Source organism: Copadichromis virginalis, linkage group LG9 (genome assembly GCF_057382275.1).
Source record: "Copadichromis virginalis isolate Kocher_CV1m ecotype Utaka linkage group LG9, C_Virginalis_male_GT1.1, whole genome shotgun sequence".
In the NCBI taxonomy this organism is placed as follows: domain Eukaryota; kingdom Metazoa; phylum Chordata; class Actinopteri; order Cichliformes; family Cichlidae; genus Copadichromis; species Copadichromis virginalis.
In genome coordinates, this window is record NC_140626.1 from 23,441,248 (window position 1) to 23,468,760 (window position 27,513).

At 40.2% G+C, this 27,513-nt stretch overlaps 1 long non-coding RNA gene and 1 pseudogene across 3 annotated transcripts in view; one reads left to right on the forward strand and one right to left on the reverse strand.

Moving 5' to 3' along the window:
- Positions 1-40: 40 nt before the first annotated feature.
- LOC146701884 (sodium/hydrogen exchanger 9-like) overlaps positions 41-27,513 on the reverse strand; it is a 66,395-nt pseudogene continuing 38,922 nt past the window's right edge. Inside the window, exons 13-16 of the transcript XR_014922249.1 lie at positions 10,175-10,220; positions 8,694-8,749; positions 1,225-1,330; positions 41-1,147 (exon numbers count right to left, since the gene is read on the reverse strand). The product of XR_014922249.1 is annotated as a sodium/hydrogen exchanger 9-like (transcript). The remainder of the gene's footprint in view (positions 1,148-1,224; positions 1,331-8,693; positions 8,750-10,174; positions 10,221-27,513) is intronic.
- On the forward strand, positions 1,089-27,471 carry LOC146701885 (uncharacterized). 2 transcript variants are annotated; one of them, XR_014922250.1, is made up of 3 exons: positions 1,089-1,154; positions 24,406-24,471; positions 24,552-27,471. It is a non-coding gene; the product is annotated as an uncharacterized LOC146701885 (long non-coding RNA). The 2 variants fall into 2 exon arrangements; XR_014922251.1 differs by adding an exon at positions 3,062-3,150 and having other exon boundaries at positions 1,102-1,154; positions 24,406-27,471.

The window sequence follows — 27,513 nt, forward strand, 5'->3', positions numbered from 1 at the left end:
CGCGCCCATGCATTCACAACATAAAACGAAAAGCCCCCGCTTCAAGGACAATGGCTTTATTAATACACGGCGAACCATCTGCATATTCGTACAGCCTAACCTTCACAAATCGTATTTGTGCAGTAAACAACACCCCTGTTTGACTCAAGGGGGAAAAAGATGGGGCCCTGAGATTTACAGTGATGCACATAGAAAGCAGCAAAGTGCAATCTTTAATTAAAGCAGTTGGAGCGAAACTTCACATGCAAATAATCTTTTTTCCCCCCTGAAAGCTGTTAGTACTTTTAACCATTTGGATACATTCTTGCACAGCAAAGAATGCTAAGGAAGACATGGAGGGAGATGGGGTGGTGGGGGTGGTAATAAATTTAGCAGAATACATTTGAATCAGTTAAAAGGATTGCAGCAGAAAACAGTGCAATAAAAGTTTAATAAGGGGCTGGGGAAGAGCTAAGCAAAGTTGGCAAGAAAATACCATTTCAGCTGATTAAGGGAAATACTGCAGTGTTCAATCACAGAGTACAGTGATGAGTAATTCTCCCTAAAGCTTGAAACTCGGGCATTACGTAACCGTGTATCATGTAGCTGCCGTACTTATAATGAATCTGTGACTTAACATATTACCTTTATTTATTTTTATGACTGCTTTATGACAAAGGTGAAAGGCACACTTAACATTTCTATTTCAGTTTCTAACTTCCCCAGTTTGAGACAAGGAAATCATCAGCGTTGCAATAGGAAGAGCGGTGGCCTTTGTAATTGTTTTTCTCCCTTCCTGTGTGACTGTGTCATTGCGTGCATTTCAGCACAGGGGGAGTGCATGACCTTTTGGGAACCACTGAAACTCTAACTCTCAGTCAGCTGTTGGCAGATGTCCTGACCAGTGACCTCCATTCACTGTGGGAGGTGGGGGTTTTGACATCAGGGAGCAATAGCTGATAAGACGAGGTTAGAGCTGAGTACTGGAGCCGCTTGCCTCCCTCGGTTGAGCTGGAGCAGTGCCGAGGCCCAGATCTCCGTCCAGCAGGTCCTCTTGGTGCTCGGATGCAGAATCGCTTTCGGACGATCCCTGCTGGCTCTCCGTTTCCCCCAAATCCAGGGTGTTTTTTCCTGCTTCTATCTCACACAGCTCTTCTTCTTCATCATCCTGAATTGTGAGTGGCAAATAACTCATATGTTCCTCAATATTTCTGGCATGTTGTAAACACAGAAAAAAAGTCTTACCTCCTGCACACGGGGGCTACTGAAGACTCTGGCAAATACACCACAACACTGTGGCAGTGACTCAGTCAGCGGGGGGCCACAATGAGTCAGCATTGGCTTTAGATATCTGTGACATTGTTAAAGGACTGTTCAAAACGTGTGTACGTGTCAGTGACTGTAAACACAAAATAAGGTGAAATGGTCGGTTGTAGTCTAGCCTGTCCTCCAGCTCCACAGTCATAACAATAATAGCTAACAACACTAAAGCACATATCAGATTAATTATATATATATATATATATATATATATATATATATATATATATTTTTTTTTTTTTTTTTTTTTTTGAAAGAATGAGTAGGACAGTAACCAGATACGGTGTTTTACCTGTGCAGGATAAAAGGTCAGGGAATTTACATGTTACTGGTGTTGCACTCCAGTAAAGCGTTAACTGGTATGGTCGGTTTCCTATTTTAGCAGCTGATGCTCGAGGGAAAGCCCAACTCTTTGTTAGAAAGAAGTGGTTAAAGTGAATCACTGCAGTTTATCATAAACATAATCACTGAGCGTGTGACTGCAAATTGTTTTAGATCTAAGCCATCAGACTTCCAGTTGTTTATATATGAAGACAGAAATGAGAGATGCAAATCTAAAAGTGTAATAAATCATAGTCCCCTTGTGCTCAAAGCAATAAAAAAAACATTATGAAAGTGTATTATTTCCCTTATGAGGTCACTGTCAGCTTACTGGCATTCAGTGCAGTTGGCCTTCCGTTTTGAAGATGGCACACTGCAGAGAGCTGGGATATTAGTCATTCAAGCTTTAGGTACTTGAGCTATTTTTGTTCCAGATTCTTAAGCTGTTAGCATATTTAATATACATAGCTTTTGTCAGCTGAGTTGTTGTCTTAAGGAATAAAAGCTCCCATGCAACACAGAGAGATTTTCCAGGAGGGGATGTTGCATGAGAGCCAAAATCGAGATAAAAATAATTTGCTCAAGAAAAAAAAAAAGGAAAGGTAGCAAATGGGTCGTTATCTAGTTTCAGCAAACTGGGTCAGCCTTGCAGTTGATTGAAACTAGAGGCAAGGTCACGAATGCCTTATAAATGTGATAAAGTGCAGATATGTGCATTTTGATTTTCGATCAGCGTTGAGAGGAGACGGTGGAAGCGAAGCGGTGCAGGTGGCAACTAAACAATAACAGTGGCATATTTATAAGCTCTGGTCTGAAAAGTGGAGGTGAGTATGTTTGTGACATTTCGGAGCCCCCTGCTAGCATCTAATTTATAATCACCTTTCTGCAAGGGGTCATACTTTCCTCAATTTTTGCTTTGGAGGGGAAAAAAAACAACAAAAAAAACGGACAAATTCCTATTTTACCAGTGCCATCAGTGTCAACCTTTGTACCTCACTGCCTTTTATGAGTAATGTGGGACTAATGTGGCACACAAGTGCACAGTCCTCTGGCATGCGTACAAAAGAACAAGGGTAAGTGGAAAATAATCTAATATGGAAATTGGTACCAGCTCTCACCATTCGGGTTCTGTTGTTGAAAATGTGCAAGAGGTTGGAATTATAAGCACCATTCTGGCAGCTAACAGGATTTATTCATAAAATGTCTCAAATGAGAAACAAGGGGAAAAGGGGGGAGGGGTCTAAGGAGGGAGAAAAGGAGAGAATAATGTCTTCCTTGGGATGTGCCTGAGTGAGTTGTCTTCCTGTTGGCACTGCGTCCTCCTGTTCCATGCTGGCATGATACTCGACAGTGATGGTAATTATAACTGCTGGTTCTGCTTTCTGCTACACAATGGTGTCAGATTATATGTGTGTGCGTGTGTGTGTGTGTGTGTGAAAAGATGCTGAGTAGTTATGTGGGGGTAGAAGACCAACTGCTGCTTCAGCCACCATCACAGCAAGCACAAGTCCCACGCTGCACAACCCGCAGGTAACCTTTTACTGACCTTTCATGAGTTAGGGCAAGTATTAGAGTTATAATACATGTGATCAGCTACTAGAGTTCAGAAACTACAAAGCAGGTTAGTGTGGTTTGGTTAAACGCTTGCTGCTTTTCAGGGGCTTCATGAAATCTTTTCATGCTATGTTTGCCAGGAAACCAACACAGATTTCAGCAAGTCATTCTAAGAAATGGTCTAGAACATAGCACGCAAAACGTCTCCAACAACAACACACTGTTTTTATCTAACGTAAGTTACTTATGCTATTTAAGAAATTGGTTGTAAATAGCCTGTTTATAACTTGTGTGACAAACTTTCCCATTGTTTTACCAGTATTTTAACATTTAAGCAAACGCTGTAGTCGGAAATGTCCAATACAAGCGCTGTTACAGGCAGCCTTAATGATTACACATGAAATGCGAATCAATTAATAAACAAAAACGTCCAGTGGTACAACTAGTGAGGAAACAAGAGAACAGACAGAAGTTGCAGTTACCCTAACTCATCACACTCTCAACACCAATGCACAGTATTCTGATAAAACTTTGTAGGGGTGAAGAGTGGGGTCCAGTTAACAATCCATTAAAATTTCATGTACATCCATTTCATGTACATCCACCAAGTACTTCAAAGCCCACTTATTTATTTATTTATTTATTTATTTATTTATTCATTCATTCATTCATTCATTCATAGGTAGAAAAATGACAAAAAGGCTTATAAATTAGGAAGTATCTCACAAGTGTGGTGTGTACTGTCGACATAGAAATACTGTATAAAAATGTAAAATATCATGTCACATTTAACCTCTGACCTCGATCTGAATTCCAAAGTGATGATAATGTTATATAGAGCTATTTAAAACTATGTTTCTTACCACCATTGTTTGCATTGAGAACATATAGGCATATAGGGAATTCAATATGTGTATTACTTTGGACCTCTGACCTCTTCTTCAAGGTCAAATAGGGTCAAGCTGTCATGTTTTTTATTTTTGTTTTATCTTTAAAGAAAATATTGTCAAGAGAAAGAGGATGAGCTGCCTTGGCAGTTTGTGCTTTGTGTTTTTTCTTTTTAAACTGAGTTGATAACATATCCCTAAGTTTATCTGTCAGTGACTCATCCAACCTGGAAGAGATAACTTTGTTAGACAGCAGCATCTACAACAGAGAGTACAAAAGCACACAGGAGTGTGAAACGTCAAAATATACCTTACTGACAGTACAATTACTGTACATTTGTAGCTCAGAGGACTGAGTTGAATTGGCCTCCTTCATTAAAGGCCATGAGATGCATGGCCTTTTGTTAGCCCCTTCCACTGATACACCCACTGTTCTCAGTACTGCTTATTCTCCTAAAGACATGGGAATTTCCATGATTGCAGACTTTGATTGCATTGCATAATGAATACGTATACACTTCTTACATAACATCAAAATGTAAGGAGGAGATATTTACAGTGGGTGCCACTATGCTCTACTTGGTGCTTCTTTGTTGTATGGTATTGTTTAGCCTTGTAATGCTAAAAATATGGGTAACACGCCTAGACTTGATTTTCAAGCCACAGAACACCCATGTAATTAACGGCATTGTACTTCTTTAACACGGGAGAAGACATGGGGGGCTTCTGGGATTCCAGATCCAAAACAAAAACGTGGTTGCTGGGCTAACGCCACAGTATGCAAACCAATTCAGCTGGAAAGATCAAACAGGCTTTGATGTCCCCCAGAATGAGTGCTTGTCCTTATGAACCCTAAAGCCAGGCTGACGGGGAAACAGTTAAGGAAGCAGCAGTGTGCCTCAATGATGCAGATGGTGAGCCAAGTTGAGGCTCAATTACCTGGCAGCAGGATTCCGGCTGAGGCTCCTCTCACCTGGTCCACTTCAAAGCACCTTCAGAATATGTTTTTCCTCCTCATCAATAGGATACATTGGTCGGGCCTTTCATCCTGCTTCTCTCATCTCCTCTTTTCTCGCCCGCTGTCATATTGCATGCTTTACATGATTCCAAAAACCCATGATATATACACGAGGTCTGGTAAAAACACACAGTCTGTTAAAATGTGCAAGTTAACCCAATATTATAAGCTTTAAATATAGCCATGGCAGGAGTACAGTTCGTGCTGTTTTTTGGCTTTTAATCGTGTGTTGCAACCAGCAGACATATCATACAAATGTTAGCATGCTAGCACATGTAGGGACTGGCTAGCTGGCTCTTTAAAAATAGTGAAGAACAGTCTGTCTGTCACAAGGCTACTGGTGAAGCTATTGCATAAGACAGAGACAGTAGATTACTATTATTTAAAATTTGGTCAGTGAATATAATTCTTTATCAAATTAACCCACTGCTCATTCTCAAGTCAATATTTAACATCTAAATATGTCTTAAACATTTAAATGGAAGCTGCAAAACTAGAAAGAAGAAACCGTTTCACGTAAACAAAACGGAAATATGTCCTAATCAGATCAGAGAATTTCTCAGTACACTCAACCACATCCACCTTGCTTGTGTTTTGTGGTTTAGTAGCCTGAACGCTACATGTATTTGAATTTAATTACAACCTTTACAAACTTTATGGTTTCTAATCTGTCTGAAATATAAACCAATACTGCCTGTTAAAAACAGTTCTCAGAGTAAAATATGTCACAATGAACTCCTTTGAAATGATTTTCCAAGACTAAAACTTAAGACAGACTTATTGAAATGTTAGCAAAAATGACCCCATTTACACTTGTTTACATGAAATGAATTTAGTCAGAGCTCAACCAGTAAAGGAATTTTAAGACCAATACTTGAGGGTTTAAACATCTGCTAAATGTGTGCTGCTGCGAAATTGCATAATTTTTTCAAAATCTGCTGAGCAATCTATGCAAGACCGACAGACAACATGGCTGAAGGGTGTTTCTCGCATCTCTTCTTTAGTTTTAAAATTTTTGTTTATCAGATAAAAAAAAAGATATGTAATATCATAATATTGATATTACATACTTATACATAAAAATATTGCTGTAATATCAGCAACATTTGATAGATCAGTCAGGACTTCCTACATTGTTAATGTTATCAGTGGCATATGCACAAAGTTTGAGCTCTCTTTTTGGTGATTGAAATTCTAGCATTAGCTCTTTTTCCATAGACTGCAGTATTATATTAATGTGCCTTGCTAACAAAACCTGTTAGCATTAGCTGATAACTTAGCACTCTATCCCCTTATCCAAAAATGATCAGTTTTTCAAAAAAACCCTGGGCAGTATAAAATAATTATTCCCTCTATTATCGTGAGGGTTACGTTCCAGGACCCCTGTGATAGGTGAAAAAGCATCAATTAGAAAGCATGTTTATTTTATTATTTTATGTACATCCAAAGGCAGGTGGTGCAGGGTGTTTTACATATAAAGCACCTTAAATGTGAGAATAATGCCTTGATCCATCGGCTGGATCAGCAATGTGGTGTTTGGTGGTAAGAATTTAATTTGTACACCTTCAAACGACAGGTCCCTTTTATTTCAATTTAATATTCTTTTAATATAAGTTTAAATAAATATGTGATATTTTCATTTCAATTGTTAGAAAACGGTTATTTTACTGCAAAAATAATTACTAATTTTAGTAATTAGTAATTGTTTAAACATGTTTGTTTAATCTAATCTCAGGGTGTAGCTTGTTACTGTTAGCCAATATACAGTTTTACAGTCAGATCTACCCTCTCTCGTCGTATCTGGTTTCAGAACTACACATACCAGCTCTCACTGTTCATGAGTAACATATTTAATACCTCACAGTCTCAGGCTACTGTTTCAATGTGTCTCAAGACGTAACAAGAACACAGACTACACACACACTTTATACTACTTATTTTAATAGTTATGAGCGGACCATGACTTTTCAGGAAAGGAGGGACACAGGGACCTTCCTTTCCTTTTTGATCTCTTTCTGTGAGATCAGTAAAGAAGAGACAAACTTTTGAGAAACATTTATTTCATATTCTTAGATATCCCTATAAAATTTAAATAGATAATTATATAACCCTTTTGAGTGTTTAGGAGTTACTTATGTTATTTATAACTCTTCCTGCTTTAATGTAAGTTACATCAAAGAGAAGAAGGGAAAAAACTCTGTATTAAACTATCAGTCATGTTTGAACACACTCACCCATTCATTTTCATGGGTGCCGGTATAAAAAAATGTATTTAAATATATTTTGCATGCTGCCAAAATAATATTAACCTTGTAGCCTGATTTGTTTCATTATCAAAGGTCAGCTACGTAGCCGGGATAATGCCATTTCTGCACTCTCATTCAATTAAAAAGCACAACCCCCCCCAAAAAACAAACAAAACCTCAATTACGCATTAAATGACTATTCTTAATGATGATGCCATCAATCCAACATTGCACTGTTTTGCAGAAGAGATAAAGCCCATAAAGTAAGATGATGTGCTCCTTACCAAGCACCAGGTCATGAATCCATTAGGGAGCAAAATTCAATTAGCTTAAACTTAATGCAATCCTCGTGAAATCTTCCTGCAAAGAGTACAACTGTTTTTCTTCTCCAACTACACTCTCTGCTTACAAGACCATCTTAACACGTTGTTAACACCAACAGAGGCGGCAATAGTTAAGCACTTTGGGAAATAACACATACTATTGTGCAGTTGGGGAGGGAAGTTCAACACAGAATAAGTTTGCAGCTAGTAAACCCTTAACTTTGTTTAGAATAAAGACTGACAGAGAAGCAAACTGTTTGCTTTGGAAATGGACTTTAGAGGTCCTGGCCAGATTTTGTTATCCTCAGACAGTCACTATAGCTGACTGGCCCTTTATTTATTGTTGCTACAGACAAGAACATCAACCTTTACCAAATGCAAATATATATATTTTCCAGATTGTTGCAAAATAAAATAAAGGTGAACAATGGAGTAAATTTCTGAATGCAACCTGTGAATTTATCTAATAACGGCAAAGGAATGTACAAAATGTATTCTTGCATGGAGCAAAGACTGTGGAGTTTTGGTCCACAGAAATGAATTATAAATAATTTAAATATTAGATTTTAGATATAATATAATATTTGCTGCTTTTCTATCTGGAAAAGGAGTGCATTGTTGGAGTACTCTTTTAATAGTCACGATATTCATAAGACGTGATTGCTGAGAACTGTCACATGAGAGAAGTCACATGGATAATCGTGTTTCAAAGTTGACTTGAAAATGAGGAGCCTCTTAGATAAATGCATCCTAAAGAATCGTTTATATCAGGGAAACTACAATGAGAGCATGTGTGCAAATGGTCCTAATATAGCTGCACAAAGGAGGTCATACACAGTGTATGTTTGCTAGCAGGCCACACACGTTCTTTCTGAACTTTCTGTTTGTCCTGATAGATAAGGGTCTTTCTTCAAAGTCTATGTAATGAAGCACTATTTTTTTCTGATACTCACAGAACAGTAGGGCTCCACAGAGCGCTGCGTTAATTATTGTGAGTGCAAGCAGATGTGAGAGTGCTTTGGAGAAAAAAGCAGTGAAAGGATACTTGTAGTCGAGAGAGTGCCACAGGCCCTGTGTTGTGTCTAGCCTCTCTGTAGCAATCTGTAAACCAGAAGAGAACCAATGTTACTCGCCGACAAACAAAGCCCGTCTGCCGTGGGCTGTATACGGTGCTTGATGGAAATGCCGAAAACCTGCACCTGTGCATGGTCAGCAGGGCCATATCACATGACCACAGCTTGAACAAGAGGGTCAGACCTAATAAAGGGAAAATCCTATTCCCAAAAACTGAACTACCAATAGAGATCCCTCCTCATTACAGTAAGAACAACTGCTCTGGTCTTGCATGCATTCAACTGTTTCCATAAAAAAAGAAATAAAAAAGCTCGTCTCCCCACTGGGATCCTCCTCCAGCTTTACTTGGCCACACTATCTATTTGGCCGCTTGATACCAGAGAGATGCCCAGACCTTGTCCCATTCATAGCGTGCAGATAATCGTCGGTTCAAATAAGAGAGTGAATGGCGAGCTGCTGGGAAGCAGCGATGGCAGGGTGGGTGTATGCACAACAAAAGGCCACACTCAGAGGGCCTCTGTTGTGCTCTGTTCTGGATATTGCGCAGACCATCACTCAAAGCGAAAGCGAAACTGCATTTCCTCTTGAAGTGTTCTTCACTTTAATGCCATGTGGTCTTAAAATAAACAGCAGACCCAAGATTAAAGGCTGGACGCCCATTATGTGTCAGTAGGAGAGGATGGAAGGATATGCTGCAAGTACAATATTTGCAGAAATTATACATATTAGTAAATCCCTATAATGTACAGTTCTCAATATTTAAATAAGAAATAGTGTGAAAGAAGAATGTGTTGACCACAAAACCGCTCGAAGTTTTATAGTCATGTGACTGCCCTCTCTCACATGTTCAGCGAAGCTTGCTGCTTCCAGTGCGACACAATGCGTATGTAGGCAGAATCACTTCTTGTAACACAGTGAAATGTAAGTGACTGTGTGACAGTCAATATTAGAAGCTGTTGGGCCAATACTTGTTTTTTTTGGTGTTGAGCATATTCTTGGAAGCATTATTTTCTTAAGCTTAATGTGCACTCTTTCTAACTAGAGTAGCCCCCTGAAACAAATCAGATACATTCGTAAACAGACTGCAATGATGTTCAAGCTTCAGCATGTTAAAGCACACGGAATGACAATTAACTTGCCGTAACCCATCGATAAACAGTGGCACTAATATACAATCTTCTAAATGGGATTGGAGAAGCGATGCCTGCACATCAATGCAAATTGTGCTGAGAAGGATTTAGAAAGCACCAATTAAAAAAAGGATCAATTTGGAATATTTAGCCGAATCCAGTTATTTGACAGTCACATAATATGTGGTGCATAAAGAAGGAAGCTGATAAACATTTCTATTAAAAAAGGCAAAATTTGATCCCAGAAAGAAAAACAAGAGGATGAATAAATATAGTGAATTTAGAAAAAAGATTTATCTATAGTAGAAACAACTGCGCTTACCTCAAAAATGCGGTCCTCCTGGTTTTCATCTGGATCCACCCCCACTCTAGAGTGAATTAAAATAGAAGTACAGTGAAATCCTGACTCACTGTGCAATAATAATAAGAATTTCCAATAAGAAGAAGAATTCTCAGATGCTTTTGCTCTATAAGAATAGAACAAAGGTATTGGAGAAAATCTCCAATCCCGTTTGAATAGTCTAATGCTGCATGCAGCTTAGCAGGGAAGGTGACAGTCAGTCCCGTAACACGGTTTAGTTCTGAACATGACCTTTCAAACAGTTTCATCAAAATCAGCCTCATCTTCCACATCACACTGGGAAAATGTCAGCTGGGTAAACCTTTGATAAATGACAAACAGCGACGCAATTATGCTCGATATCATGCGCGGCTGCTGTTATTATCCTGTCAAGGTGTGTGGACCCCACTTTGCTGCGACAGGGCAGGGAGGAGAGGCCGACTGGCTGCTTGTTCACTCTGAGCTGAAATACAGTGACTCAACAACAGCCCGACACAGTCCCCATGAGCCACTTCGTCTCGCAATGAGAGTGTTATTTCAGAGTGTGCGTGCATTTGCTGCTTTTAAGCCTAAAACTGTCAGACTTTCTTAAAGCCAAATGGTGAAAATCTTGATATAACAACCTACCACCTGCAATCATCTACATATATACGACTGCACAAAACAGTGCACCAGCAGCACCATCAGTAGACTGGGGGCTTAAAGAGATGCAGGGAGGGAGATGGCTGTCGATTCTTGTTCCTGCAGGTCAGCAGTTAACTCTAATAGCCTGGCATTACTGCTCGGGACATTTTGAAATAGCCTTCTGTGCATTTGTGTGTGTATGTGTGCTTTTGCTTTTTTTTTTTAGTGTGCTATACTAAAGCCTTTTACTAAGAATGCAGTGCAATAACACAAAAGACAGGAGATTCTCATCAGAGCATTACAGCTCTGCGAATGGTTGTACAGATTGTGTCTTGGCAGCCGTTCTTCCATAATCCATCTCTTTGTCAATGTTTGTCTTGACTGTGCTTCAGTTTCTCCCTCTCAGATGACTGCTCATCTTGTTTTTGCTTCTCGAATTTCAGCTTAGTCTTTGTATTTTCTACAGTGCAGTGGAGGCTGCTTTGTGCCTCAGTGTGACACAGATGCTGTAGTTTGAAACTGTCATAAAGAAAAATCTGGACGTGAATGTATTTGTTGTCTCACCTGATATACGCTGGTAGCATATCCTATTACAGAGTTTTCTCTCTTTGTCACCTAATAAATCTAAAGGGTCTAATATAACGATAACCTGAGTAAACACAACGTGCAATTTTTAAATGATGATTTCATTTGTCGAGAGAAAGAAACTATCCAAACCTACTTGACCCTATGTGAAAAAAAATAATTGTCCCCTAAATCTAATAACTGGTTATGTTGCTCTTGGCAGCAAGAACTACAATCAAGCATTTGTGATAACTGGCAATGAGTTTTTCACATCACTGTAAAGGAATTTTTGGCCCACTCTTCTTTGCAGAATTGTTTTAATTTGGAGAGTTTTTCGAGCATGAACGGCTTGTTAAGTTCATGCCCAAGCACCTCGATCTGATTTAAATCTTGACTTTATCTATGCCACTCCAAAACCCTTTGAATCCATTCAGAGGTGGACTTGCTGGTGCGTTTCCCAACATTGTCCTGCTGCAAGTGCGCTTGAGCTTCAGGGCACAAACTGATGGCTGGACTCTCCTTCAGGAGTTGCTGGTAGAGAGCTGAATTCGTGGTTGCATCAGTCATACCAACTTGTTCATGTACTGACGCAACAAAGCAGCCCCAAACCATCACACTACCGCTACCATGTTTAACTGTTGGCTTGATGTTGTTTTTATGAAATGTTGTGCTAGTTTTACAGCAGATGTAAAGGGAGTCAAGTTTCTCATCAGTCCACGGAATATTTTTTAAAAAGTCCTTAACTAAGGAAAGTGAGGCTTGCATTTCTTTAGATGCTGTTCTGGGTTCTTTTGTGACCTCCTGGAGGCGTCATCGAGTAATTTGGATAAACCGGCCACTCCTGGGAAGTTTCATCAGTGTTTCAAATTTTCTCCATTTGTGGATAATGTTCTCACTCTGGTACACTGTAATCACAAACCCCTAAATATGAATAATTATTCCTTTGACAGATGTCAATTATTTTCTTTCTGATCTGTTTCTTTAGACTGTGGCTTGATGTGTTGCTATTAGAGATCTTTTAGCTTACATCACTTTGTCACATAGGTGCTATTTAAGTGATTTCTTGATTTAACAGATCTGGGAGTAATCAGGCCTGTGTGTAGCTAGCGAAACTGGCCTCATATGATTAATCACAGCTTCTATCACATCATCAGTTTTTACCTTACATCACTTAACCCCAGCCGTCGTTCTCCTCTTCTTTTTAATGTAACATTTTTCATATCGCTATCATCTCTACCCTTTCTTTCCCCTTTGTCTTCCAACCCCACTTCATCTTCTCTTTGCTAATTTGTCTCCCCTTTTAGCATTTCAATATCCATTTCACTCTCTCAGATCACTCTTCCTCTCATCACCACCTCTCACCTTCTCTCAATCCTCGTTCTTCTTTCTCACCACCATCTCTCTCTCCTCTATTTTCTCACCACCACGTGGATCAATTCTTTCTCTCAACAGGAACAGAAAGGGAACTGAGATCAAATTTGTGCTGAATTATTCTTAAATTCCCTGAGAACTGCTTTTATCATGCAAGGGCTAAAATGGAACAATTTATTTTAGGGCTGTGGAAGAACCTTGTGGATGGGGCAGGCTGTGACAGGCACATGCAGCCTGCACTGCATGTGACGCATCCCCTTCAGCTGGTGGAATGCATTCTGTGGCGACAGGCTCTGTCGCTGAGCTGAAAGAAAGAGGAAAGGGCAGATATGTTGCAAGGGAAGCGAACGAGAAGAGAAAGCTGCGGGTGTGAGCAAAGAGGAGATGGCGAGTGCAGCAAAAAACAACAACAACAACAACAACAACAACAACAAAAAAAGTAGTTTTGAGTTTCTTGAGTATGACGGAAGAATATCTTTGCTGACAGTGTCAGAATGAGTGGATGCTATGTTGGAGAGTGTGTGTGAGAGGCAGGGAGAGTGAGTGAAAGATAGGACAAGACAGCCAGAGACAGACAAAGAGGGAGAGACATAAAAGAGAATGGAAAAACAGTTATGTGGGGCTCTCACTCAATCCCAATGCAAGAACGGAACAAGGAGATAACAAGGCAGTGGGCGTTTGTGAGCCGGTGTCCTTTCACGGCCTTGCTTTTCAAATTGATACGCACCCTGTGCACTGGGATTCAGACAAATCAAGTCCAAACTAACTACCCTGTGACTGTGAGTTCACATGAATAACTCTGTAAATGAATTAAAGTGGACAGCCAGGGGAACGCAGCGGGAGAGAAAAGAAAGCGCAACAGAGGAGGAAACGCGTGTAAACTTTGCATAAATTCATATCTACTACAGGAAAATAGGGGCGCAGACGAGAGCTGAGTCATAGATACTTTTGTAATGAGCCTCCACAGGAATATGTGATCCTCCCATGACCCACTTGTTTCTCCAAATGAGGCAGAGTTACCCCCATTCTGTAAGGAAATCACATCCCATGCAATAAAAGTCAGTCAAAAAGAAATTCACAGAGGAGCAACTCGATCTCCTGCAATCTGGCAAGATTGTAAGACAGAGTTGGTGCTCCTGTTGTGCAAGTCCTCAGCATTGTACAAAATCAGTGGCCTTTTTATGTGCTGATACAATCATGTGTTGCAATAAGCTCCAGTGCTCCTCAAACATCTCTGGACATATTCCAGGAGGACACAACACTTTGTACGGGGCCCTTACTTGACGACTCAGCCGGTTCTTTCGGGGAACATTGCTATTAATAACAGCATGTTTTTAGGCCTGAGTTCTTTTATGTAAGAGAACGAACTTCTTTTCTTTACCTTATCTTGCGCAGCCATACATAAAAGCTGGAATTACACAGCAGAAAGCACCCTCGCACACACAGAAATATCTCCTTACAAGTTAATACTTCCACTGTGCCTGAGAGAGAAGTGGAAGAGTGAAATAACTTGGCCTTGGGCAATGATGAAGTATGCGGTAGGAATGTGTACGCGCAAATGTATATGTGCCCGCGTCTCCATTGGACTGTTATCACTCTAGCTGACAGTAATGGGCTGATAAAGCTGAGCTCACTGTCTTGCAGGCACACTGAACATGAAGCCCCCTGAGAGACTACAACTGCTTTGCATGTATACCTCATTTATACACTGGGGGGAGTCTACAGGTAGTGTCTCAATGTGTTTGGCGGAGATTTTGCCCCCCCAAAAACGACTTGCAATTGTTTATTAAGGAAAAGAAAATGAGATATAATTGGAAGCTTAAGTTAAGAACAATCAAATAAGCTTCTTTTTAAGTCCAAGAGCTCAAGGATGAAATACTTAGCAGGCAGGGTAAATTAAGTTACAGCACTCCTCCCTTGTGCTGCGCAGGCGATGCACAAGTTCTTTTTTTCACTGCTCCGAGAGAGAGGCAGGGGATAAGGAAAACACGGAAGAAAATCGAAATAGGGAGGGGGCGAGACAAAGACAAAGAGGCAGAATCTCACAGGGACTGTATAGTGCAATATACTGTGAGTATGGACAAGAGGAAAGCTCATCCTTCTAGTTTCCTGTTTGAAAATCCCATTTGGCTGTTCTTCTCACCGGGGACACACTGATATCATATTTGACAGCTCTCAGGAACAGAGCCTAGAACCAAAGCTGACACATACGCGAGGATATTTTCTGGGTTTAAATTCTGCCCCACAGACTTTCCAGCTACAGCAAACACACTTTACCCCCAATCATAACTACAGAGTACTTCCAGAAAACAGAGCACTTTAAATAAAGTATTGAATGTAAGTGTACAGATGCTGTTACATACGCCATATCATATAAAGGCGACTGCAAGCTCAACGGAAGCAAAATACATGTACATGTGTGTATTTGAATAACAAATAATTTATTGCACTACAGTTAATTCATCAGTAAAAGTGAGTAGATGCTACAGGTTATACGGGTTATATCGCAAAAAGGACGTATATGACTATAAAATAAAATCCCCAAACAGTGCAGACATCAATACCTGCAATGACTCATAGGCTGGTTTTAAGATTTCAATGTAGTGTAGGCTTGGCACTGACAATAAAAAAAAGCAGCAGTTCAAGTAAAGCAAAGATTAAATTAAAGATGTGCCCCCCTCTCACTGTGCGAGCATTACGTGTAAGTAAACACAATGACACACATGATTATGACTTCATAAGACGTGTAAATATATTCGCCTGATCCTTACATGGCATTTATACTTTGCTAGGAATGTGAATTTAAAAACCTTGCGGGCTGCAGGAGCTGCCGAAGAATAACACTGAAGTTATCGATATGCGATGACTAACCACAATCACACGTTATCCGAAACAAAATCCTGAACTTGAACTGCAGATGTCATGAGAAAGTCGAGCCAAGAGCTCTCTCACACCCACAAAACTCTAGCACCCCACCGTGAGCTCTGCAGTGCGATCAGCTCCACAACTATGCACAAAATGAAACCTTCAAGTGCCTGAACAGTCAAGCGCGACTGTTTAAGACATTACATATTGTGCAAGATACTGCAATCTTGGATGTGGACAATAGAACATAATGTCTTTCCAAGCTTTAAGACAGATAAGTTCACGCGGTCATGGCCGAGCCCTGTATCGCTCAGTGTTATGACTCTGCTGTGGATAAGGACATAAAACTGGAACATAAATTTCCCTTCCTGATACTGCAGTCTAGCAAAACAAAGCGTCATAAATGACCAAGTCCTCGACTGTAATATGTAGGTCGATCTACAAAGACCCAGAATGTGCTTTCACCTAAATTTCAAATCACTTGAGCTGGTGTAAAAATAAAACTGGCAGGGTAGTGTAGAGGGACGCGTGTGCCTGAGATGCACGTGTACTAAAGATATTAGCGGGATGCGCAAAGCATTTACATAAGTGCACGGTTCGTTCGTTGTCCTCTTCTTATCTCATCTAACCAGGCAAAACTTTTTATATGCTCGGCCATTTTGCTCACTGATGAATGATCACCCACTCAGCAGATGTCCAAATATTATGTTATCTTTTCTGTTGTTTGAACTGAGCTATGAGATATCGATGGCCAGAAATAACTCTGGATATGTAATACCAAGTTGGACGTTTTGGCTAGTCAGAACCTTGAGCAAATTACTCACAGATTTAGCACAGTCATTGCAATGGAATTTTCCCATTTTTAAAATACATTTGTTATAACTTGGGCTGTATTTTTTATGCATTTAATTTGCATTTCATGTAGACAAAAGACTTTAATCAACTAAAAATTTAAATAATCTGCCTGAGAAGTGATAGCTAAACCCATTTGCCCTCAAAAATGCCTTAATTCAGAGATTAGATAGATTCGACATGACGCTGGAAGCATTCCCCAGAGATTTTGGTTCACATTGACATGTTAGCATCAGTCAGCTGCTGTATGATATGAATCTCCCATTGCACCAAATCCCAAAAGGTGCTCCACTGGATTGAGATCTGGTGACTGTGGAGGCAACTTGAGGGCAGTGAACTCATTGTCCTTTGAGTTTGAGATTGTCTGAGTTTTGTGACATAGTTTGCGTGCCACAGAAAATGGGTACACTGTGGCCATAATGCAATAGTGGTGAGCAACAATACTCATACTCAACTGGTACTAAGGGATGCAAGAGATAATCCCTCATTATACCACCAGCAATTTAGTTCAATTCAATTTTCGCCTCAAGGCGCTTTATATTGTGTGGTAAAGACCCTACAGCCTGGACTGCTGATACAAGGCATGCACTCCACCATCTGAATGTTGCAGCAGTAACCAACACTCATCAGACCGGGCCATGTCTTTCCAATCTGTTGTCCAATTTTGTGTGAATTGTAGCCTCAGTTTCCTGTTCTTCGCTGACAGGAATGGCACCCGGCCATTCTCTTCTGACCTCTGGTATTAACAACAAATTTTTGCCAAGTCAACTACTGCTCACTGGGTATTTTCTCTTTTTCAGACACTAGAGATGGTTGTGTGTGAAAATACGAGTAGATCAGCAGCTTCTGAAATACTCAAACCAGCCCATCTGGCTCTAATAACCAAATTCAAAGTCACTTAGATCGATTTTCTTCCCCATTTTGATGCTTGGTTTGAACTTTTATGTTTATATTCAGTCTGACGAATTAAAGAATCAATCAAAACGTCTCTTTACGGTCATACATGTGAATGTGTGCTGTGCAATAACAGAAAATACAGACATTCTGAAAATATTACTTCATCACATTTTTGCACAGATGAGATTAGGAGATTAATAGCAGTCTAGTCTTCCAACAACAACACAATAACGCCACAGCAATCAGCTGCACATATTTCTCTAAGGACTGGTAATAGGGGAAAACATCTACCACCCTAAGTAACATTACCACCTACCAGCAACTCTAAACCTCACCAATTACAACCCCAATTCCAAAAAAGTTGGCATCATGTGTAAAATGTTAACACAAACAAAATGCAATCATTTACAAGTCTCACAAACACTCATTTTATTCACAATAGAATGTATAAAAACGTATCAAATGTTTAAATTGAGAAATTTTACTACTGTTTGTTAAACATTAGCTCATTTTGAATTTGACAGCAACACGTCTTGAAAAAGTTGGGACTAAGGCAACAAAAGGCTGGAAAAGTAAGTGGTGCTAAAAAAAAAAAGAAAGAGCTGGAGGTACATTTTGCAATTCATTAGGTTAAATAGCAGCAGGTCAGTAACATGACTGCGTATAAAAAGAGCTTCTTAGAGAAGCAGAGTTTCTCAGAAATAAAGACGGGCAGAGGATCACAAATCTGCAACAACAACCAAAAGTCCAAAAACAATGGTCGAGTATCTCATCATCTTGCATTAGTTTCTATCTAGAAAGACACCACTGATACTGAAAGCTATACACAGGTTTCAGAACAACACATGCTCCCATCTAGATGATGTCATTTTCAGGGAAGACCTTGGATTGAATGACATATCAGACAAAAACGGGACAACAGTCATCTCCAAAAGGTCCAGCTGCAGGTCTCCTCAGATGTTTATGGGCTGAAGGGAAGAAGAAGAAGAGTGGATGCTACACAGTGGCCATGTCCCAACTTTTTGAGAAGTATTACTGCCATCAAATTCAAAATGACCTTCAATTTGTCCCCTCATTTGATATTTTTCTGTATTCTATCGTGAATAAGTGAAAGAAAATGGATCGATGGAAATTTCTCTCATTTTATTTGAGTTTGTGAAAAACTAATTTAAGTGGCTGCTGGCTGTAATTGTCATGAATTGTGAGGTCGAGGACTCAAATGCATACTTTATTTTAGGCAGAGAAATGCCCAAAGTCCATATGTACGCACAGGTGAATCGAATCTAGATAACAAGACAAAGGGTTACAAAGTAACTAACCAATACACAGACTACACACACATATATGTAGCAACCTAACATTAGTAGTGTGGAATGAGATATAAACCCTAATCATGATTAACAAAATAAAAACAGTAATAATACCACTAATAATAAAATATTGTAAATCCTAAACTAGGGGATACAAACTAAGTACTCAAAATCCTGAGTATAAAACTCAGGATCATGATCAGTAGTATTACATGTGATCAGTTACAAAGGTGCTTTCTGCTCAAACTACTTTGTTAGATAAATCCATTATAGCTTATGTTTCAGCTGTTTTGAGTGTAAAAGAAAGTGTAGGCACTATCAGATAAATGAAATGTTGGAAAAATAACAATTTTTCAATATAACGTAGTAGGAAATTTATATTTATATGTATTTTTGACTATTTATTTTCTCATCTTAGAACAAGTTAACCATAGCACAATGCCATCTTCTATCTAGATCCTGCTGTGCATCATATTATATACAAAGCAATGTAAAAAACAACAAAGAATATTATTACTGAATGTCAGTATTTCCTCACTGTGTGAAACAGTGTCACTTCAGCAGGAAGGAGCGTTTTTAGCTTTGTAGCCAGCTGAGTTGCTGGAGGTATCCAAAGATGGCTGGGAGTGGAGAAGCCTGTGCGAGCCAAAGATATTATTATTGTACAGAATTAATTTCCCGTCTTGCTGTCCACCTGCATGTCTCAGCATGTCATAAGGAAACTAAATTTAGTCTCGTGGACTTTGCGGGACAGTAACTGTCCAAAAGGATGCAACGTAACATCCCAATACTGCACAAATCCAACATGAATTCTTTTTTAACAATGTTTATTTTAGTCTTAGAGGGTCTACATGCATAGTGATAATATTATCAATGCTAAAGAAAGTTAAAGGTGAGTTTGGCAAGAACTACTAGTGGCTGTGAGTTTTTGTGAAGTAAGTAAAGAAGTAAAAAGTAAAGATGCTCAGATATTGAGCTGAAGGCTGAACTGCTTTATGACATCAACTTGAATAATGACTGTTAATAACTTACAAAGTGATTGAAAATATATTATTCGCCTCTTGCATTACTGCTGACAAGTCACCGCGTTGGCATCAGGGAAATCAAACCAGATTTAATCACAAATTTATTAATCTTTCAATAAGTCTGTTACTAGTCTAGTGGCATTTGCCGGCAACTGCTACATCATTCATACCTTTGGGGCAGAACAACCCCTTTAGCATGTCTTGATTTCTCCTTCTTTCCTGTTCTCACTCCTGCCAAACTACCCTAAAGGATATGAGATCAAGTGCCTTCTTTTGAGCCACGGCAGGCTCTAAGGGGATGTCTTAATCTTTGGTTGTCGTATTTGGATGCTGCCATCTCTTTCTTGTTGAGGATCAAGGGTGATGTCTGCCGACACCACCTAAATACATCAGGAGAATCTCAGAGAAAGAAATCACTGGTAACAAGACTAACTTGACAAAGCAATTCCAATAACTTCATCCTGTTTTGTATTTTATATGTTGCCCAGGGAAATGGGCTTGTTTCTTTCCACTGCAGAGGCAACTGTAGGAATGGTTGAATGGTTAACAGCACTCTGCTTTTAGATTATTCAGTATAGAGTACTTTGCTCCATAATGCCGGCTGTACAATGTAAAATTTGTCTCCTACGACTGCAGCCAGCTGGTCTGAACATTAGTCAAATGTATCTGATAAATCGCACGTCTCAAAAACTGGTATACTGTCATGTCTGGAGATGCACAGATGAATGTGTTGCAGCCACACAAGTGGCCTGCGATAGCTGATTCTGGGTTTTGACAGGGATATTATCAACAGGCTATCTTCCACCTGCTCACTCATCTGCTGCCTCATCATCCTCTACCTTCCTCAAAATGCTGCTGCTGCTGCTGCTGTGGGGGAGATTGTTCTCTATATGTAGGTGCTGATGAAATTTTGAGGGCGAGTGGTGAATTATTTAAGAGGGAGGATTATGAAAGCAGTTTCTTGGCGCGTTGCTGGCGGGTATGAATCGATATGAGTCCTCCCCAGCCCCAGCCCCAACCCTTCCTTTCTTTTTTCTTTTTTCTTTTTGCCTTTGCTCCCCCTGAAACCACGGACCCTCTGAACAGAAGTCCAGACACATGGGCAGGGGGCCGTGGCAGCCTGGACAGCCAGATGTACTGTGCCCCATGAAATACAGTAGATGAGAAAGCAAGCAGAAACAAGACGGGATTGTTTATCTCTGTGTGTGTGTTTGAGCGTGCAAGAGATACAGAAGGGTCTAATTCAGACTGACCACATCCACGGGAACAGATGGCGCACTCAATGGCTGCCAAGACTGTTCTCCTTTTCCTCTGGTTCTGCCTTGGGGCAGGGGTCTAACAGTCAGGAGGCCGTACACTCAGATGCTGGGCACACATACACACAAACCCACATTTCTGTGGTGAAGTGTCACCCATAGCTATGTGCTGGTTGGTTCGCACAGATGCCTTCAATGATGATTTGATTGTATGGGTTTGATTTGTGCAGTGCCAATGCTCGGAGGCTTTCGAGGCCGAATAAACGACCATGTTCCCAGCACTCATTCTCCCGTTTCACTTGATTGTCTCTCAGTGAGTTAGTCTGCATCCATTTCGCTCTCTGTCTCTAGCCACCACCCCACACAGACACTCAGCTCCCTTCTATCTGCTGAAACAATACATTTTTCCTTCTTTCCTCATCTGTGTATTGGGAGTCCACATTTGACCAGCACTTTTGTCCTCTCTCTGGGTGATGATTTCCTGACTCTAGAAATAACAGTTGGGACTAAGAGTGCAGATTTTGGATCAAATGGTTAGGTTTTAGCCTTGTGGCTAGCCTTTGATATATATATCAAATCAAATGTTTTCTTTGCTACCCATAAGTCGGCATTTTGAATTAGGTATCTCAAATTTTACCACTTCCTGACTCAAACTTAAAATAGCTCATAATTGAGGAAATAACTTGATATTTTTAGTTATTTTGTAATAAAATCTAGGCAAAAAAGTGCTGTGTAGGGAAATGAGCTTCTCTAAATGTTTGCATGCTGACATAAACATTCAACTCGAAGCATCACTTTGGAAAGTTACAGCCTCAAAGAGATGTCCCAGACAGTATATGAAGATGTAGATTTTTAATGTGTCTCACCTTCTTGACTTCAGTGCTGCATTCCAAGTCTTGCCAATTAAGCTGTGAGTAAAATGTTTTAATAATTCATAAAAAACGAAGGCCCAAACTGTGAAAATAAGAACTAGGTTGTAAAGAAAATCATTTTCTTTTATGCAGTACAAAAATGAACTTGACTCAATTGATTCTTTCAATCTTTTCTGGCTGTCTCTCTCTCATTTTCTTTCTCCATCTTTCCTTCCAATGTGCCTGCCGTTAATTCTTCAAGAGGCAGACGGCTGAAATTATAGAGGGCTAAAAATAATGGCTCTATAAATAAAAGGTACCCATTGCGAGTGATTGAGAGGTGAGGTCGCGAGGCAGCTGGGGATGCTGGGAAAGCTGAATTCATTAGCCTTCTCCAATTCCAAAAGGAAGCTCCCACAACTCTCACACAAAAACAAACTGCACAGCCTCCTTGTAAACAGCACGCACAGTGATGCAGCCCTGGGATCCAGAGTGCTTCGAACTCTCTTCCTCTCTCTACCTCTGCAGCTCTCTGCAGTGCTGCAAATTTTGGCCCCGTCGATACCATCCATCAGTCCTCATTACCGCTTTCATTCTGAGCAGTCCATGCAGTCTGCATTCTTATAGCACTGTTCATCCACCAGCAGAGTGGAAAAATGTGCATTTGCATCTGTGAATACGTGAGAGGGCGTGCAGCAGAAGCACCCCACGTCTATTTTACTATTCAAACTCATGTGTGGATCCTCTTTGAGCCCACAGACACCTACCAATGTTACACACAAAACATACTGATCCAGTCCCAATATATTCTTCCCCACCTGTTTCCCTCTTTCTTTAAAAAGACCAAAAAAAATGTTCATCCACAAACCCTGTGTTTATTCCATTTGCATATTTTGCATCCTCATGCGAAATGTCCCTATTTCTGTATTTATAGCATCATTGTTCCCTGAAACACTCACATGAATACACACACATGTGGCTGCTTCTCTTGCCCTGATGTTCCTTTTAATGGTCCTCCTCCTCCCTCTGTATTGACGTCATATCCATTAGGTCGTGCCTCTGGGCCTTTTTAGTGAAAGCTGAAGCACAGGGCTCCAGTGTATGAGTCCTCCGTCCAGAGTCAATCTCCACCTGATAAACTTGCTGTATTGGCCGATCTGACAGATGTGGTTACCACGGCAATCTGTTTAGTCTTTGCACACTGCTACGACTATCAATCCACTATGAGAGTAACCTATTGAACTGTGTAGGAAAACCAGCACACCAAGAGCAGGTTGGATGCTCCCCTCAAGCTATCACCTTTTTTTGTCTGCATCCACACACACACACACACACACACACACACACACACACACACACACACACACACACACACACACACACACACACACACACTATCTACACTCCTATGTGTGTTGATAGGTAAGGTAAGGTAGGACTATCTGTATCTGGTGCCCGAGAGTAACCCTGGCAGGCTAATGTGAAGAGATAACATTTCATGTCTGATCAGCATCAGAATCAGAATTTACCTTCATCTCCCAGCTTCCATCTGTCTCACGATGCTCCTCTTCAATAACATCCTTACCTAGGTCCCTACCTGTTCCAGGAACTAACCTTTTTTAAGACCTCGAATATGGCACTGAAGTCTCATCAACGCTGTAACCTTACAAGCTGAACTCCGTGACTGTTTTCCTCCTTCATAAATACAGAATGAGTTTGAAATACAACTTCAGCCTAAGCATAGCAGCGATTGCCAGGCTTCACTGGTATCAGTGTTGTGTTGCTTTGCCTAGACAAAACTGGCTAATGCCTGCTTGAGGTCATGAATATTTGGAGCTGAGAGCTCCTGCTGGAAAAAGACCAAGGGTGTATTTTGTTGGCAGATCCTCTTCCCTGAAGAGAGTCATCTGAAATGTTAAGTTAAAACCCGGCTCTTGGACACTTCAGAAGCTTAATCAGTGGTTGGTGCGGCTGGCTGAACTCACAAGTCCCCACTGTGTGAGAGCAATGAGACTAATACAATGAAAAATAAGATTTAACTTTCGGTACAGCAAAGGATGGGGAGAACAGAGACGTAAGGATAACAAAAACAAAACAAAAACAATAAGAAGAATAAGAAGTAAGCTGCCTTTTATATTGAAAAACAACAGTGACAAAGTGTTCAGGGCTCAGTATTGTAGCTTCAATCCATCACTGGATCATTGGCCTTCATTAATAATGAATGTGTTTTGTTGTGACAAAACAGACTGACAGGGAGACAGCTACCTAACCCCCTCAATCTATTCATTAAAAGGACTAAAGAAAGACAAGCATTCTTACAAGTTCTGATGTTCACAAGGCTATTGTACAGCTAAGATTGAAATCTCAATACTGAATATATATTGCATTTTTTAAGGGAAGAAATTATAGTATTTGTTCCCTGTCTAAATTTCAAAGTCATTCCTTGTTGTAGATTTGTTTTCTAATACACACCTTTCTTGTGTTTTTCCATCTTCCTTTGTTGCAAAGCAATCACTTTGACTGAACAGAATAAAGAATATACCAATGATGGATTTAAGCTTCTGTCTCTCTGTCCCCGTTGTCTTCTTTCATTAACAGAAGGGGCAAACCTATGCAGCAGCCATTCATCTTTGGAGTTCTTTGAAGTATCTTCCCTCCGATCAGGTTGACGTCTCTTTATTATGGGCAGTGTGTATTTGCCTGTGTACATGAGGATATGTGGCTGACTTTCCTCTCTCCTTCAGCCTACTATGAAGAGGGAGGATCTACACGTGTTAAGTCTTGTTCTAATACTTGGATAAGACTTGAAAAGGGCAAAAACTGCAAATGTACATTATAATTTGATGAAAGCTGCTGTTAAAGCTCCCAATATTGACACTTGAGAGGCAGATGGATGTCAAAGGCACAGAAAGAGAAGGCGAGAGGGAGTGAGAAAGAGATAAGAGGTCAGTGGGGCATGAAGGAGAGTAAGTGACATCAGTTTTCCACCCGTCCATCTGTCCTCTCAAAACAAGCAGGCCAGTCATTAGCCAGACTCCAGCTGTTATGCCTTAGCCTCCAAATTTTGAGGCTAAGGCATAACACACACACACACACACACACACACACACACACACACACACACACACACACACACACACACACACACGCAGCAGAGAGCAAAGCCTGCCCTCAATAGGCACCATGAAGTATTTTGAAATGGCATAATTTCACAAAGGGCAAATGGGATACATGGGAGCTTTCTTCTCTTCTCACATCCTCGATCAATCATCTTCACGACATGAAGAACGCAGGTTACACAAGTCTATAGCCGACCTAGGCTCTTTGTGAGGCTGTACAATGCAAGAGCTGAGATTTTAGTAAAATGCTTACAATGATACTGTTAATAGTGATAGCTGGCAGTTAATTTTCACTATGCTTTCTGTCACAAGTTAGCCTCCTTGTTGTAGCTATGCACAGAGCTTATGTTGATAGAAATAACCTGTGTTTCCCCCAAAATTTGATTCTTTGGGGGTATTACTTCAAAACTAATTAAAAATGACTGAATTGACTGAACTCACATTTTTATTAAAACATTAAAAACACAAAGACGTATTCTGGTAATTACCAGTACTGTTAATTTAGGGCAGCTGTGGCATAAACCTTACATTGTGCGTTGGTTTAGTAATTTTAAGCAATGTATGTTTTTTTGCCAATAAATGCATGAGTATGCAAAGCACCAGTTCACTGCTAGTAATAGATGATCATAAATAATAACAGTGATTGAGGAAAATGATGACATTCAAACTGAAATGGCTTGAAGAGGACATGACTGGCTATTCTTCAAAGCCTACTGGCCCCAGACTGCTCACTGTGACTGAGTTTCAAATCCCCCAAGGGGCACCCTGCCACCTCCAGCCCACATTAAAGCCGAGGAGACGGACCGAGACTGAGAACACACACTATGCATCTGAGTGTGTCTCTGCGTTTTGTTTTTTCCACAGGCCAACATATAATTATGTCAACTATTTATAGCTGTTATAATTATCGGTGCCATGCATCAGATGAATATAGCAAAAATAAAAATGATTTGAAAGTAACTTGTTCTGAAGTCCACTGCAATCTGCCCCAATGTTTAAACACTGGCTTTGCAATAACAATAAAATTCCTCCTGCTGTCAGACTTTACTGCACTGCATCAAGGTTGAGCTTTCATCTTTGGTTGGTTAGCTCCTCCTGCACTTGATTGCACTTCAGTGAAAACAGAACCCCCTTTTTTTGTTCCTTTTTAATGTTATTTTTGGAGTCTTTATTTTGGGAGTTGGTCTTCCAAAATTTGTGTTGCACCCCCTGCTGAGTACAACAACATCTCTGGAGGTTGCCGTTGAGCTTACGAAAGAAGCGCAACAATGCAGAGGAGGAGAACCAGAGAATATAACGATTACACGGCTTTGCAGTTGCGTCTCAATATATCAATAATTACAAGGGACTGTACGATCAAGAAAAATAGCATTTTCATTACCACGTGCAGTAAGGTGTAAATAATCAGTTTATTTTGTGGCATCATGATGAAACTCATGCTGCTGTGAGTGTGGGCAATAATGTACCCTGAAATTGAGACTGAAATGGAGGAACTGTAGAGGGAGAGGAGGACTGGGAGACAGTCTAGCTTTAAAAGCACATTTCATCAAGTGAAGTGTGATGTCTGGACAGTGAGCTGAAAACTGAGGGAGTCTTTTATTACACAGTGCTCATATGGTCCATGGTTTTAACAGTCTATCTAAGCATGCAGCACATGAATTTCACATTGCAGTCTAAAAGACTCTTCACCCCCTCTAAGCTCAGCTCACTCGTGTGTAGCATGCATCAATGGATTTGTATTCGTGTACTTGTTTGTGTGTCTGTGTAGCACAACGTGAGCCTCTATAGATAGAAGAATAGAGGGAAAAAAACAGTGCAATCAAATACATTTTCCCCCATTTGTGCCTGGCTATAAAAGCTACTTTCTTTGTCCTTCTTGAATTCTTGTGTCCACTTTGTGGTTAGAAAACTCCCAGTATCTTTTATAATGAGAGATAAAATTCTGATGTCAGTTTGTAAACAACCTTCACTGACAGATAATCTGGTCATTTCCTGTCTTAGGCAGTCATGTAAAAAAATGAAAGTTTCCTATGAAGTCCAGTGAAACAACAAAGAACACCCCATGCCCTCATTATCTTGTTAAACCACCTTGAGCAGCAGTAACTGGAAGAAATCATTTTCTGTCTCTCACATGGTTGTGGAAGAATTTAGGCCAACTCTTCTTTACACCATTGTTTCAGTTCATCGAGGTTTGAAGGCACTCCTTTACGCACAGCTCTCTTAAGGTCCTGCCAGAGCTTTTCAATCAGGTTCAAGTCCAGACTTGAACAGGGCAAAGGCAAAAACATGATTATTTTATTTGCCAGCCATTCTGTTGCAGACTCTTGGCTGTGTTTGGGAGCATTGTGCTGTTGCACAACTCAATCTGGACCAAGCTTTAGGTGATGGGCAGATGGTCTCACATTTGACTCTAGAATACTTTAGTATACAGAGTTTATAATAAACTCAATGAGTGCAAGCTGCCCAAGTCCTTTTGCTGCAAAACAAATCCAAATGGCAACTGTCAAGTACCCCACCGTGCTTGACAGTTGGTATGAGGTGTTCACGCTGATATGCTGTGCTTGGTTTTTACTAAACATGGTACTGC